The sequence below is a fragment of the Herpailurus yagouaroundi genome, unplaced genomic scaffold, assembly GCF_014898765.1.
Source record: "Herpailurus yagouaroundi ecotype Mexico unplaced genomic scaffold, PumYag 197, whole genome shotgun sequence".
NCBI classification, from domain to species: Eukaryota; Metazoa; Chordata; class Mammalia; order Carnivora; family Felidae; genus Herpailurus; species Herpailurus yagouaroundi.
Window position 1 is genome coordinate 17,973,287 of NW_024412428.1, and position 14,075 is coordinate 17,987,361.

The 14,075-nt window shown below is 46.9% G+C and overlaps 1 long non-coding RNA gene across 1 annotated transcript in view; it reads right to left on the reverse strand.

Moving 5' to 3' along the window:
* Nucleotides 1-14,075, reverse strand: part of LOC121012889 (uncharacterized) — a 280,849-nt gene that overhangs the window by 198,492 nt on the left and 68,282 nt on the right. The window contains exon 2 of the long non-coding RNA XR_005782382.1: nt 12,713-12,973. This is a non-coding gene — a long non-coding RNA (uncharacterized LOC121012889). The remainder of the gene's footprint in view (nt 1-12,712; nt 12,974-14,075) is intronic.

A 14,075-nucleotide genomic window follows, 5' to 3' on the forward strand; every position in this document is an offset into this window, starting at 1 on the left:
ACACGGAGAGATGAAGGAGTAGACGGATGGATGAACACACATACAGATAGACACATAAATGGAGAGAGGGGAAGAGGAAGGGAAAGAAGAAGAAGAAAGAGAGGGGAAAAGCAAAACCACAAGAAAGAAAGGAAGAAAGAATCTGAACTTATACCATGGTTGGGCAAGAAGATAAAACAAATAGCAAATACAATGATTTGGCTTCGGGAAACCAAAACTTAAAGATCCTAAAATAAGTATGTTTTGTTCCCCTTTATTTCCACCCCCTCCAGAGTTAGTAATACAATCTGGATCTAAAGGGATTTTTAATTACTTACCTCGTCTTCTTTAACATCATCCCTGAACCACTGGCTTTCCCTGAGGTTGGCTATCAGTTGCAGAGAAGAGGTGACAAGGTTTACAAAATCCAGTCAGGTTGACATTGGTTTACCGCAAGACAAATAGAGCAAGAGGGAAAATGAGAAAAATTAATATTCTAGCTCCCGGTTAAATCTCCTTTTAGCTTAAGTGAGGCCACAATTGTGTAACAATTTACTGCTGTGTAAAAATATTGGTATGTCTAGGAGTGATTCTTTCCAAAGCAAGATTGCTGAGATCCAGATACACTTGACAATGTCAGGGTGTTGTTATTCACTGGAAGGCTCTAGTGACTGTAAAAGGAGCGGTGTAATAATTAATAAAGCTGACAGCAGAAATTCCACGAAGACCATAAGACCATAAATACAACTTGCTACATCAGTCTGCCTTGCCAGGAACATTACATTCTGTTTGGTCTTTCATGCACCAGTACCAGAAGTATTAGGATAGCAACTTCGTGATGGTGGAGTGAAAAGAGCACAAACTTAGTATCAGAAAGACCAATGTGGGACCCGGCAGGTCCTATCTGTGACCTTGGGTGAATTCTTTACCTTCCTGCGCCTCAGTCTCTTCCTCTGACAAGTGGAAATAGCACTGTTACCTCAAAGGATAATTTCACTCACTGAAAGGATGGCCAACAAACATATAAAATACCTAGCACACAGCAGATCCTCAAAAAAAAAAAAAAAAGTGGGGGGGGCAGCTTTCTTTCCTACCAATAGGAACACAAGAGGATGCATGTGACCGAGAAAGAATCTGCTTTTCCAGAGGGCTGTCCCAGTGGCGGTTCTGGAGCTGAGTGATACACAAGCCAAGTGTCCCTTTGCTTCGATCAGTTGTCCAGTGGTGACAAGACACTCTCCTCAGGGCTATTGGCCAGAGTTAGAAATTTTAGTATTGCAACTAAGCTCACCAAGAGACCCAAAAGGGGTCTTGATATGGGCCTCATTTTAAAAAAATTTTTTTAAATGTTTACTTATTTTTGAGAGAGACAGAGAGACAGAACACAAGCAGGGGAGGGGGAGAGACAGGGAGACAGAGAATCCGAAGGAGGCTGTAAGCCATGAGCACAGAGCCCGACGCGGGGCTCAAGTTCACGCACTGCAAGATCATGACCTGAACTAAAGTCAGACACCTAACTGACTGAGCCATCCAGGCACCCCTGGGCCTCACTTCCAAAAAAATTTTTTTAAGTTTATTTATTTTGAGAGAGAAAGGAAGGGTGAGAGAGAGCGTGAATCAGGGACGGGCAGGGATAGAGGGGGAGGGAGAATCCCAAGCAGGCTCTGCACGGTCGGCGCAGAACTCAACACGAGGCTTGAACCCATGAACCAGGAGATCATGACTTGAGCCCAAACCAAGAGTCGGGCACTTAACCAACTGAGCCACCCAGGCGCCCCAATATGGGCCTCATTAATACCATACTATATAAGCCAGGAGTCAGGAAACATTCTGCTGGCCAAACCAATTTTTGTAAATAAAGTTTTATTGGGACAGAGTTGCACTCACTCATGTACACAGTGCCTATGGCTACTTTCATACTACAGTAGCACAGTTGACTAGTTGTGATAGAGACCATAAGGCCCACAAGCCTAAAACATTTACTATCTGGCACTTTACAGAAGAAATTTGCTGAGCCCTACTCTAAACACCAAAACTACAACCGTGTTCATATGTTAGAGATAACATATTTGTGAAGCACTTTTTATAGCCCCAGTATTGTGGTAAGCTTGGTGTTATTTACAAATCAAATGAACACCAGTCCCTAAGAAAAGGCTCACGGTCTTATAAGGAGATGAGTAGACAAAGCAAGCAAAGAGTTGTAGCAAATTATAAAGAGCCAGTTACGTAATACAGGCTGCAGAGAGAATTCAAGATACACTGGAGTCTTGAGAATACATCGCAGGAAGATAGAAGCAGCCTATATGGATATGAAGCAAAGAAGTTTTCCCAGCAGCAGTGGAGGAGGAGGAGGAAGAGGAGAAGAAGAGTCATAAAAGCAAGAAGGTGTATGGCGACTGGTAAAGAAATGAGGCTTACTGCAGGACAGCTGGCCGGGAGGTAGGGGGAGTGGTAAAAATGAAGGGGTGCAATCTGACTGTAGGCACAGCTGGGAAAAGTTGGGTCTAAGAGGTTGGACTTGACTCTAAGCAAGAGAGAGCCATGGTGGCTCCCTGTGTGCACATCAACTACATGGTGAAAGTCATCTTGGGAGGAGAGAAATTGGAGATCAGAACTCCGATCGAGTTCTTTTAGCTAGACTTCAAGCATAAGATGATGACACAGTTCCTCGGGTAGAAGCAGAATAGGGACAGATCTGAGAGACTTTGCAAAGCAAAGCTTGGCGACCGGTCGGTGTGACATGCGAAGAGTCGAAGAAGATTCCAGAATTTCCTGCTGGGAAGCCTGGTGGAATGGTGGGTACCGCCAACAGAAAGGGAGACCCAATGTACAAGGAAACATTTCTGCACCTTTTAAATAGATTCAATATTATGGAATTTCAAATTGCCAAAACCTCTGACTTGGAAGATTCATCTGTTGTACACAACCTCACATCTCTGATTCGTGAAACTTGCAAGATTTAAGGCTGAAGCACATCACATGTTCCATTCATTCATTCCTTCAGCAAATGTTACCTCAGCACTTGGCTAGCAGCTGATTACCGAGGTAGGTCTGGGGATACCAAGGTGAATGACATGTGACCCTGCTTTTAAGGTATACAATAAATTTGGTAACAAGGTCTTTACTCATAGTGGAAACACACTTGAAAAACTAATCCTAACTCAGCTGAGGGGGATAACAATTAAATCTAAAAGGAGTGCATGCTACAGAAGGGGGGGGAGGTGATCAAGCAACCAATGATCACGAAGCAATTTGAATTATAAATATCAAGGATGCAGGATGGGCACCTAGGTGGTGGCTGACTTCGGCTCATGATCCCATGGTGTGTGGGTTCAAGCCCCACGTCGGGCTCTGTGCTGACAGCTCAGAACCTGGAGCCTGCTTCGGATTCTGTGCCTCCCAAGCTCTCTGCCCCTCCCCCACTCACATTCTGTCTCTCTCTCAAAAATACATAAAGCATTAAAAATTAAAAAAAAAAAAGAATGCAGGAGAATGGGAACAAATTTCTCAATCTTGAAAGTATGGAAACAGGAAACCTCCTGAGCAAAGAGAATATTACTCAGGTGAGAATGGATAAAGGATGAGGATCAAAAAAAAAAAAAAAATGACACATGAAAGGCAAGTGGCCATCAAGAAGATGAAACCAAATCCCAATGACCATAAATTGCTTCTATCTGTATATTCATTTAGCACCTTCATCCTTCACTTCAAGGAAGGGACTTTCTCTGGAACGCTACAAATCTTTAATTATAGGAAGTAAATTCACTTTACAATAATCAGCTTTAGACAAATGATGTGCATTTTTTCCACCGAGAAGAGATATGTAGGCAGAGAGTTTCACTGTTGGATAATGCAGCTTACATAGTTCCCTACAAGACACTTAGAAGGCATCTTAGAAACTTGCACGCGTAGGTATTTTTTAGTGTCTCATCGATACAGTGAGCATTACTACTCTTTAATGGGTAGGGACCAGAAATGCTGGACGTCCCTTACAGTGTAGTAGGTCCCACACCATGGGGGACTGCTACAGTCCGCAATGGACATTCATGTAAGTGAAAAACCCACGTATAATTAACTGAGCCTAGTGCCTAACTCCATTTTAATATAAACACTTTTTTGGCTCAATTTTGGTACATACTGAATTTCCCAAGAATGTAAGTACATCGAAAGTAAAAAAAAAAAAAAAAAAAAGCGATGCTTTGCATTTTATGTGGAACGTTATCAAGCATCGTCTGCCCTTTTGGGATATTCATTTAGAAAATTATGTCTCCAGGGGCGCCAGGGTGGCTCAGTCGATTAAGCATCTGACTCGTGATTTCAGCTCAGGTCATGATCTTGCAGCTTCCTGAGTTCAAGCCCCACATCGGGCTCCATGTAGGTAGAGCGGAGCCTGCTTGGGATTCTCTCTCTCCTTCTCTCTCTCTCTCTCTCTGCCCCTTCTCCGCTCATGCTGTCTGTGTCTCTCTCAAAATTAGTAAATAAAACTTAAAAAAAAAATTTAAAGAAAATCATGTCACCAACAGCATTGCCACTTGTGGTATTGGGCATTGTGTTAGTCACCGTGACAAAAACATCTCTATCAGTCTGCATTTTCAGCCAGCCCCCTCACAGTTAACTCTACTTGAATATTTTTATTTAGCTTTCATTCCCGAATGAGAAATTTCAAGAAAAAGTAGAAGCACAACTTGGTCTTAACTGAAAGCCAGATTTACCTGTTACAAGCCAAGTGCAAGAATCTGACCACTTCATTATGTCTTTTAGTGTCATTATACATGAACTTTTATTATAAATTATCTGCCATTCATTTCTTACTACTAGGTTTACACCCTGTTGATTTTTTGACATTTTATATATATATATATATATATATATATATATATATATATATATATGGATGTGTCTATGTTAAATTACCTATGAATTTTATTTTCTCATGAAAACCTTGAGGCCCAAAGAGGTGATAGGGTTCCCCCCAAGTCAACTAGCTATTTAGCGGCAAAATCAGAGAGAAGATCCTTTTACCGAGCTCCTCCCATAAACCAGGCTCTGTACTAGTCACTTTCAATACCTTTCAATCATTTGTTCCAGAAATGCATACTTAATGTCCACCAATGCTTAACATTGTGCGGGGGCCAATGTTGCCAACCTTCCTGCTAGGGAAGGTGACCAGAAAAGTCCATGACCATAAATGCGTGAGTAGATGAAATGGTAATGGCCCCGAAAGAAAGGATTTAACTCAGCCTGCTTGAAAAAGCTCCTCCAAGAGGAGGTAACACCGGAGCCGAATCTTGAACGGTGTTTGGGAGTGAGCCAGGTACACACAAGTGCAAAAGTGTTTCGGGCAGAGAGAACCCTAGAGGAGAGTCGCAGAGAGCTTGACGCTCCTATGGAACAGGGAGGGCTTCTGTCTGGTGTCAGCCTAGAGCAAGAACACAGCAGAGGTGAAGGCTGGAGTTAGAGAGAATGGAGGGGCACGGCTCGTGGTGAGCACGTCTTCCCAGCTCAAGGAAATTGAATTTACCCTTGAAGTTCATGAAAGGAATGATGGACTTTTAAGATGTGTGACACCAGGAAATTCACTCTGACGGTAGTATAGATTTTACAGTGGAATGTAGTGCAGTAACCCAGGCAAGAAATGCTGAGGAGCTGGATTAAGAGTGGTCTTGGGTGGAGAGGATGAGACAGAATACGAGGAGGCAGGGGGATCAGAGTCGGCAGGGTTTGGTGACTGATGGAACTTTCCAGACTGAGGGAGAAGGAAGACTTGCGAAGGCTCCAGGAGGCCAGGTGAAACCCTTCACTGAAATGAAATGTTGGAGGAAGGGGATAGTTCGGTCTGGGGGAGAAGGGAGAGGAAGACCGAGTTCAGCCTGGGACATGCTGGTACAAAGTGTGGACGGGCACTGAGGTCTGAAACTCAGGAGACAGGTCTGCACTGGCAGTACTAGAGATACTAATCTGGGAGGCAACAGCAAATATATCACCTCATGTAACCTCCCCTCCCCCCCCCAACTACTTTAGGAGGCAGTGGTTTCAGCCTCGTTTGACAGACCAGAAAACCAGTATGCCCAGTCATGTAGTTGGAGAGCTAAGATTTGCCCCACGGTCTGTCTGACTCCAAAGGCCATCCTGGCTCCTGCACGCCATGTTGTCTTCCAAAGCAGGAACCTCGTGACTCCCAGTTGGGCATTTTTTCTATTGCTCCAACCTGTTCTTCTCTGTACATAAGACGCTCAATGAAATCTATCAGAATGGTTGCACGAAGACGCACATCTTTCCAGAAATCACTAGACATGACTTCCAGATTTCCTGAGAAATTTGGTTTTGGAAACAAGGTGAGAAGTATGGTACCAAGACAAGGGGATGGACAGTGGCCTTCCCAAGGCCACTCTGGAGCCCACAGAGAAGAATCTGTTACCACAGTCTCTGAGTGCACATTACTAAGCCACAGCTCTAGACAGAAAGTGGCCAAGGAGGATCCCAGAACTCTCACTTGAGGCCTCCAGGATTCAGAGACTACCCTCATTGTTTAAAAACAAAAACAGGGGTGCCTGGGTAGCTCCGTCAGTTAAGTGTCAGACTCTTGGTTTCAGCTCAGTTCATGATCTCTCACAGTTCGTGAGTTTCAGCTCTGCATCGGGCTCTGTGCTGACAGTATGGAGACTACTGGGGATTCTCTCTCTCTCTCTCTCTCTCTCTCTCTCTCTCTGCCCCTCCCCCACTTGTGCTCTCACTCTCTCAAAAATAAATAAAAATAAACTTAAAAATGTCTAATGGGTCAAATCCACTTCAGAAAATAAACTGCTACATTTATTTGATATCTAAGTAGATGCGTTTCAAAGATACCAAAGAGTGACATGACTTGATCTTCTGAGTTTCGCATCAGGGAAAGAAGGAAGCAGAAGGGTAAGTAGGGAGTCATGACGAGAACCCCCTTGACGTCACAGACGGGCTTGATGAGAACAAGGAAACAGGCTGCCGGCAGGCCTCTGCTCTCTGGTCACAGCACACAGCTCTCCCAGGTGCTAGGCACAGTGTCAGGCTGGCTCTTCTAACAGCCCTCACCTCAAGGCAACGCAAGATTGATGGCAATGGAAGATCCTAATGCCTCTCCCATGCAAAGTGAGGCAGTTTCCACGTGATTAAAAACATCTTCCTCTCATTGTGAGATAGCAATCAGCATCGTGAGCTAAAATTTTGGCTGTCCCCTCTCACCTCAATCCACCTACGTTGTATATTCACAAAGTGCTCATGTAAGAATTCTCCTCCCGGGTCCATCCAATCTGGGTTTCAACCAACCATAAGCATCTCAGAGGCCACAAGACTTGCATCCTGAATGAACGCTCAGCAGACTCACCACGACAGCCAGAGCTGCTAGAGAAATTGTCGCCAACCGCTTTGTGCTGACTCTCAGGCGGCCAGGCCCTTCCAAGGACTGACCAAATGGCCTAGACGGCAAGGCACTGCTCTGTCTGGACAGGCTAGTCATCTGATGAAAGCCAAAGAATGTGGTGGCTGTAGCTGTCACCTGGCACCGTGGTCATCATCATGTTCCCACGTTCTTTGGATCTGGATGTGCAAAGACACTGGACAAGGCACAGCTGCTTTTGCTGTTCGTAGAGGCCATGGTCCATGGTCCAGCACCTGCCCCGTGGCTCAAGATCTTCTAGACACTGACATAGCTGGTAAGCGAAAGCCAAGTATGCATGGATGGTTTAAAAGTTCTCCTCGTAGATACAGACAACAAACTGAGAGTTGATGGGAGGTGTGGGGAGGGGTGGGGAAAACGGGTGATGGGCATTGAGGAGGACAGTTGTTGGGATGAGCACCGGCTGTTGTACGGAAGCGACGAACCACGGGAATCTATGCCCAAAACCAAGAGCACGCTGTACACACTGCATGTCAGCCAACTTGACAATAAATTATGCATATACACATTTTTTTAAATAAAAGAAAAAAAAAGAAGAAATAGTCAACTGAGGACAAAACTCATTTAAAAAAAAAATAAAGTTCTCTCCTTCCTCCCCACCTTAATCTTTACCAGGTATTATCACAGTCCCCTCCAGGGTCCTTCCTTACAACAGCCATCACCCACCCACTGGTCTAAAAGACAGAGGTGTGGCCCAGACATGCCTGCAGGTGCAAGGCCCGCAGTCCGGAGGGATTAAACCAGGATATGGGATACAGACAAAGAGCTCTGCACTGGGGAAATCTGAGTGCTGGTTCCAGCTGGGCCCTGTATCCACCCCTTCGCAGACATGGTAAACTAGAACCTGCCGTCCTCAGCCATACAATCGGGACATTACTAGTTGCCCTACCTGTCCTGCTAACCTCTCATGAATGACGTGAGGCTAAAACGAAAGTGGGGATGTGAATATAGATTAACAAAGCCAAAACATAACACACGATATTTATCACTGAGTGCTGACAAGGCCTCTGTACCATGTATCACGCCAAAACAGAATTAAGATTTTTAAGACACCTAGTTTTGACCCATCTGGGCATCAGAATCTTGATATTGCAAAGAAGTCTGTAACTGAAAACCTTATGCACTTGACAAGAAGACACAGAAGGGGTGTCTGGCTTATGCTCTATAATGACAATGGTTTGGTATTTTATTAGATATTCTTAGACAATGGAACTCAATCCTAAATTGTCTCTCCCTAAGAAACTATTGAAAACCCTTACACAGTATAACCAAGATATAGTTCTCACCTGGACCGTTTCTTACTTCTCTACACCCTGAGAAGTCTCTGCTCTAAGACACCTGCTTCTTTGAATAATAACAGAAAGATCTTACTTTGTGCAATTGTCCAAAGTCAAGTCCCTAAGAACCAAGTCGGTATCTACTGATAATGAGCTCTGCTTCCCTCCGATGTGCTCAGCAGAAGGGGAGCTGAGTCTGACCAAGGAATAGCCACACGGCCCTCTGCATTCTGCCCCTTCCATCATTACTTCCTTCCACAAACACTCACGCAGTGCCCACAATATGCCAAGTGTTGCTTGGCCATAAAATGGGGTGTAAAAAACCACATGAGGTCCTTCCTTTCTAGGAGTTTATCCTCCATACTTGGGCTTGCTAAAGAGAAAGGGTTCGTCCTATGCGGGCTAGGGCTGTGGGCTCTGCCATAAACACCTCCCAGAAAGCTGACCGCCTGAATAACAATGAATAACAATGGTGACATCCCCCCAGAAGTGGCAATAAGGGGAGTAGCTCAGGGTGTTCCTGCTTCATCATTTTAGCGGATGCCCCTTCCAGAGGCTTCTTATGCCTAACTCCATGGTAAGCCTCCTAATTATACCAGCAGCCCCCTTGCAGCACTTACTATGTGCCAGGCTATGTGCTAAGAACTTTGCATTTAATCTGCTTAACAACTCTTATCATCTGCTTCGTACAAATGAGGAAGATTAAGTAACAAAGCCAAGCTCACCAGCGGCAAGGCAAGCGGTGGAACTAACACTCAACCCTAAACTGACTCCAAAGACTACCCGCAGATCGCAGAAGTTGAGTGCGGCACCTATTGTGTTTATAGCAATAAGATTTTTTTGCTTTTTTGGTCCCTCTCGGGCTGGGAATAGAATTGATTGCCTTCCGAGAAAATCCAGTCTGGTCTCTGTGATGTGGAAAAATAGTCAAGTGTCATATGAGCCGTTTGGGACCCAAGAGGGTAAAATTAACAAGCGTGACAGCAGCACTCTGTTTTAAATGTCAGCAACGTTCTAGGTGCTGAGAGAGACCCTAATTATTGTCAGGACAAGAAGGCTTTCCTCACTCCGTCAAGGCTCTCCGAGCAGTCTGCAGGCACTGGGGGATTCCTGCCGTTTCAGTGGAGCGAATGGACTGGTGAATGTAGTGACATCCCCTTTAAGCTGTCGCTCTGACTCGGACAGAAACCACCCCCCAGTCGAGTCCCCTCTTGGTTCCCTGACATTCAAGCCAGGGCAAAGGGCTCTGTGCCTCATGCCATCTCCCAGGAGAGGCCCTGTTGTTTTGAACCCATTAAAAGATAAACTGAGGTTGGGGCGCCTGGGTGGCTCAGCCAGTTAAGCGTCTGACTTTGGCCCAGGACATGATCTCGTGGTTCATGAGTTTGAGCCCCGAGTCAGGTTCTGTGCTGACAGCTAAGCGCCTGGGGCCTGCTTCGGATTCTGTGTTTCCCTCTCTCTCTGCCTCTCCCCCACTTGCACTCTGTCTCTCTCTCTCTCTCCCTCTCTCTCTCAAAGATAAAATAAACATTAAAAAAATTTAAAGATAAACTGAGGCATATTAAAAAATTGTAAGTTTATTTGAGCAAAATTCTATTCCTATCAGACCGTGCCAAACTGGGAGTGTTTAGGAGCGTTCCACGGGTAGGCACTCGGCTGAGACTTTTCTAGAGAAAACGTGGAAGCAAAGTAAGGAAATTATTGGCCGGCTATAGCTTAGAGCCTAGGTGGCTGTTTGTGAGAGGTTGTCCTTGATGCGTTGATGTTATAACCTTGAGGCACTTGCAGGCTTAGGTTTGGGTTTGCTTACAAAGGTGTCCGTGGCATTAGAACCACCTCAGTGTGATGGCCTCCTTGCTTAATTAATTTAACAAACGAAAGACCACCCCAGTCAGCGGTGCCGTTTTCTTAGCAACTGTGCACAGAGCCTCCTGCTCCGAGCAGGGTTCTCCGGTTTCTTGCTTCCTACAACGCAAGCTGGGAGGGGGATCTCAGATTCCTTCATTGGTCCGGAAGAGGTTGGAGAGAAAAGCAGCCTCTTTGTAAAAGGCTCATTTGAAAAGGCACGAAGAGATGGGTTAGAATCTGGGACTGTGCCCAGGTGGAGGTCTCGCCTGGAATTCCTAATACATTCTTTCTGTTATTAAAATAATATAGGGAACTGGGGTGGCTCGGTGCTTCTCTGCATGGAGTCAATTTGGCTCATGCTGTGTGACCATTTTAAATCTGACCTCAAGTGGTGCCAGTTTCAAAATCTTTTCATTCTGGGTATGTTTCCATTCCACACAACAAGCCCGTGGCTGTTCCCTAAACCCTTTCTCCAAGCAGAGAGTAACTCGGTAGACAGAGCCTCCTGCCAGAAGTGATGCAATCGGTTAAGCTACCCGCTGTCTTGTTCCCCCCGGCCCCACCCTGCTGCCCTGCCCAGGGCCAGCTCTCCGGTCCACTTCTCAGGTCTACCTTCTCACCTCCCAGAGGCACAGACCTCCCTTTGTGGTCTAGGGAAGGTGTTTCCAGGTGACTGGACGCACATGGCATTTTCTCCTTCCAACACGAGGAGAGAAGCCCTGCCTCGCCTCCCCAACTAAGCGGTGAGTCATTAACTCACAGGATGACAAAGCTTGTGGCAAAGAGGGAGGGGGGAGGGGCGGGGGTGAGGAAGGGAAGCAAGATGCACCTAGATTTGTCTCTCAATAGCGTGTCTGCAACTTCCCTTGACCTCCGTATTCTCTCAAAACAAAAACAAAAACAAAAAACCATGGGGTAAAACACCAAAAAACCTGCCATGTTTTCCATGAGGCAGCGGGTCCTCCAAGATGTAGGCCGGAGAAAACAAACACGTAACATCCCTTATCTCGATGGCCCTGATCAGGCCATCTTTGTTTCCAAAATGACCTATTCAGGCTTCGAGGCACCTGGAGAGAATCAGCCCTGGGAGCTCCTAGAGACAGCCAGACAATGCAATACAAATATGCCAACCCCACAACCTGCAAGGAAGCATCAGGAAGCCGAAGAGCACAGCACCACTGCCTTCTGCTACGACCAACCGCTTGGCCATGCCCTTCCCCTGGTTCACCGAGGACATCGTACTTTATCCGCGGCTCAGAGCAGATGAAAAAGCAATTGGAAAACACCCACAGAGGAGCAGCCAGTTGTCATGATCTCTGAGAGGAAGGAAATAACATGGTGTTTTATTTTTAAGTAGCCCATGAGATTTCAATGATTGCATTAAAATTTTAATCACAAACTCCTTAAGTTTAGGAAGGGGGAAAAAAAACCCACAAAGGACTCATTGTATAAGAGAGTTTCACCATTTGGAGTTCTTTTATAAATTTGTGTCAGATCACAATTTGCTGTCTGGGAAATGTAAATTAGTTATTAATGAGCCAAAATTCTAACATCAAAGCCTGCGCACCCGCATGCCAGAGAGAAACAAAGAGCTTTCACAGCAATATCGACTGCTCCGTGCGCTGGCCTGAATGCGGCGTTCATTTTGACGCGCTTTGCTGCCTCGTGGAGGAGCTTACTTTTCACAAATGTAATCGCACGGGTCACCTGGGTCGTTCGCGTCACCTCCACCTGAGCACCGCGTGGCTGTCAGGATTGCAGGCGACACGCGGCTCGCGTGTGACGAAGGGGGGCTTTGCACCAAGCGGAGCCGACGCCCCCTTTCTTCCTGGCTCCGTCAGCTGAAGATTTGCAAAGCTCATTTAACGTCTGCAATACGACCTTGCCCAGGGGCAATGCGGAGCTCAGGTTGGTGGGGGAAGTATCCACGCACGCAGGGGACACGTGCCAAGCCCCTGAGGGGATGCCTGAAACTGCAGGTCGTGCCGAACCCTACCTGTCCTATGTCCTTTCCTGTAGGTACATACTCGTGAAAAAGGTTCAATTTGTAAATTAGGCGCAGGGAGAGAGATTAACAGTAACAGCCGATAATAAAATGGAACAATTACAACAATAGGCTTCAATAAAAGTTATGTGAATGTGGTCTCTCTTTCAGAACATCTTATTGTACTCTACTCACCCTTCTTGCAGTGATGTGAGATGATTAAATGCCTACGCGATGAGACAATGAGACGAAGGCAGGTGGACAACGGAAGGCGCTGAGACGTGGCGTTAGGCGCTATGGATCATCCGCCAATTTGTCAGGAGGAGGATCGATCACCTGCTTCCCGACTGGGCTTGGCTGCAGGTACCCAAAACCACAGAAAGCGAACCCCCAGAGGAGGGACCATTGTCGTTTGCCTCATATTCTCAATCTTCTTATTTTGATGGCGATCAGAGTCTAGATAAAACATGCACACACGGAATGAGAAAAGTGGGCAGTTAAACAACTGTTTTTATGCCTGTGGAAACGGCAGTCACGGGAATCTAAGAGAAGTCCTGTGGGCCTATGCGAATATTCATTGACTCATTCTTTCAGCTCCTGCTGATGCTCCCGGGTGCCACGGTACCAGGGTGAGCAAAGAGCCCTGCCTGCTCCGAGCTCCCTGCCTGGGGCAGGGGCGGGGAATAAGTAATCGCTCAAATCCCTCTACAGACAACTGGGGGCTGGGGGGGAGCCCCCAAACAAGGTTCCTGGCCTGGTGAAGGGGCTGGGAAGGGCTTCCATGAGGAAGTGACATTTAGGCTGAGAACTGATGGAAGGGGGAGGGTCAGCCAGGCACAGAGAAGATGGGCAAGAGGTCAAGGTGGGCGGCATCCACCAAGACGCCAGAGTTGAGAGCAGAGACAGTATCGCCCTGCCTGCCTCCCTGGCCAAGATTCCTCCTCTCCCCAGAGGGGGGGGCCCCCTGACCTCCACCTGCAGCCTCGGCCTGGGTCTGGCTCCCTGGCTTTGTGGAGCCAGGATATGCGGAGAGCGGCCTAAGTTCCAGAGTTCGGGTGACTCAACATCAAATCACACTTGCTGCTATGCTCTTCCCTTACTGCGAGTCACATGTGTGATGCCTGCTCCTAGACCCCAGGTCTGGCGAGAAGGTCCCTCCGTGAGCCGTGGTCCTGCGGGCCGCCCTCCTGCTCATGGCTGATAGCTACCTGGCTGCATTTCCTCCTGTTGCCCCGCTCCAAGCCTCCCTGCTGTCGGGTTTTCACCTGTCCTCTTTTTGACCTCCGCCCTGCTTACGGACACTCCTGACGGGCCCCTGGCCCCAAAGGGCTCCGATGGACTCCCATGACCGTCATTTCCCAGGACAGTGTCCCCACGTGGGCTAGCTCTCCTCCCACACCAACCACTCCAGCGGGCAGGTCATATTTCTAGGTACTGGTCACTCCCGGCGTGGCCTAAAACTCCCCTCCCGACGCGATGCGTCAGTTCTCTGCAGGAGAGATTTGAAAGGTGGGGAAGTGAAGGAGAGCCAGAGAGAAGAACAAAGGACAGGTGATCA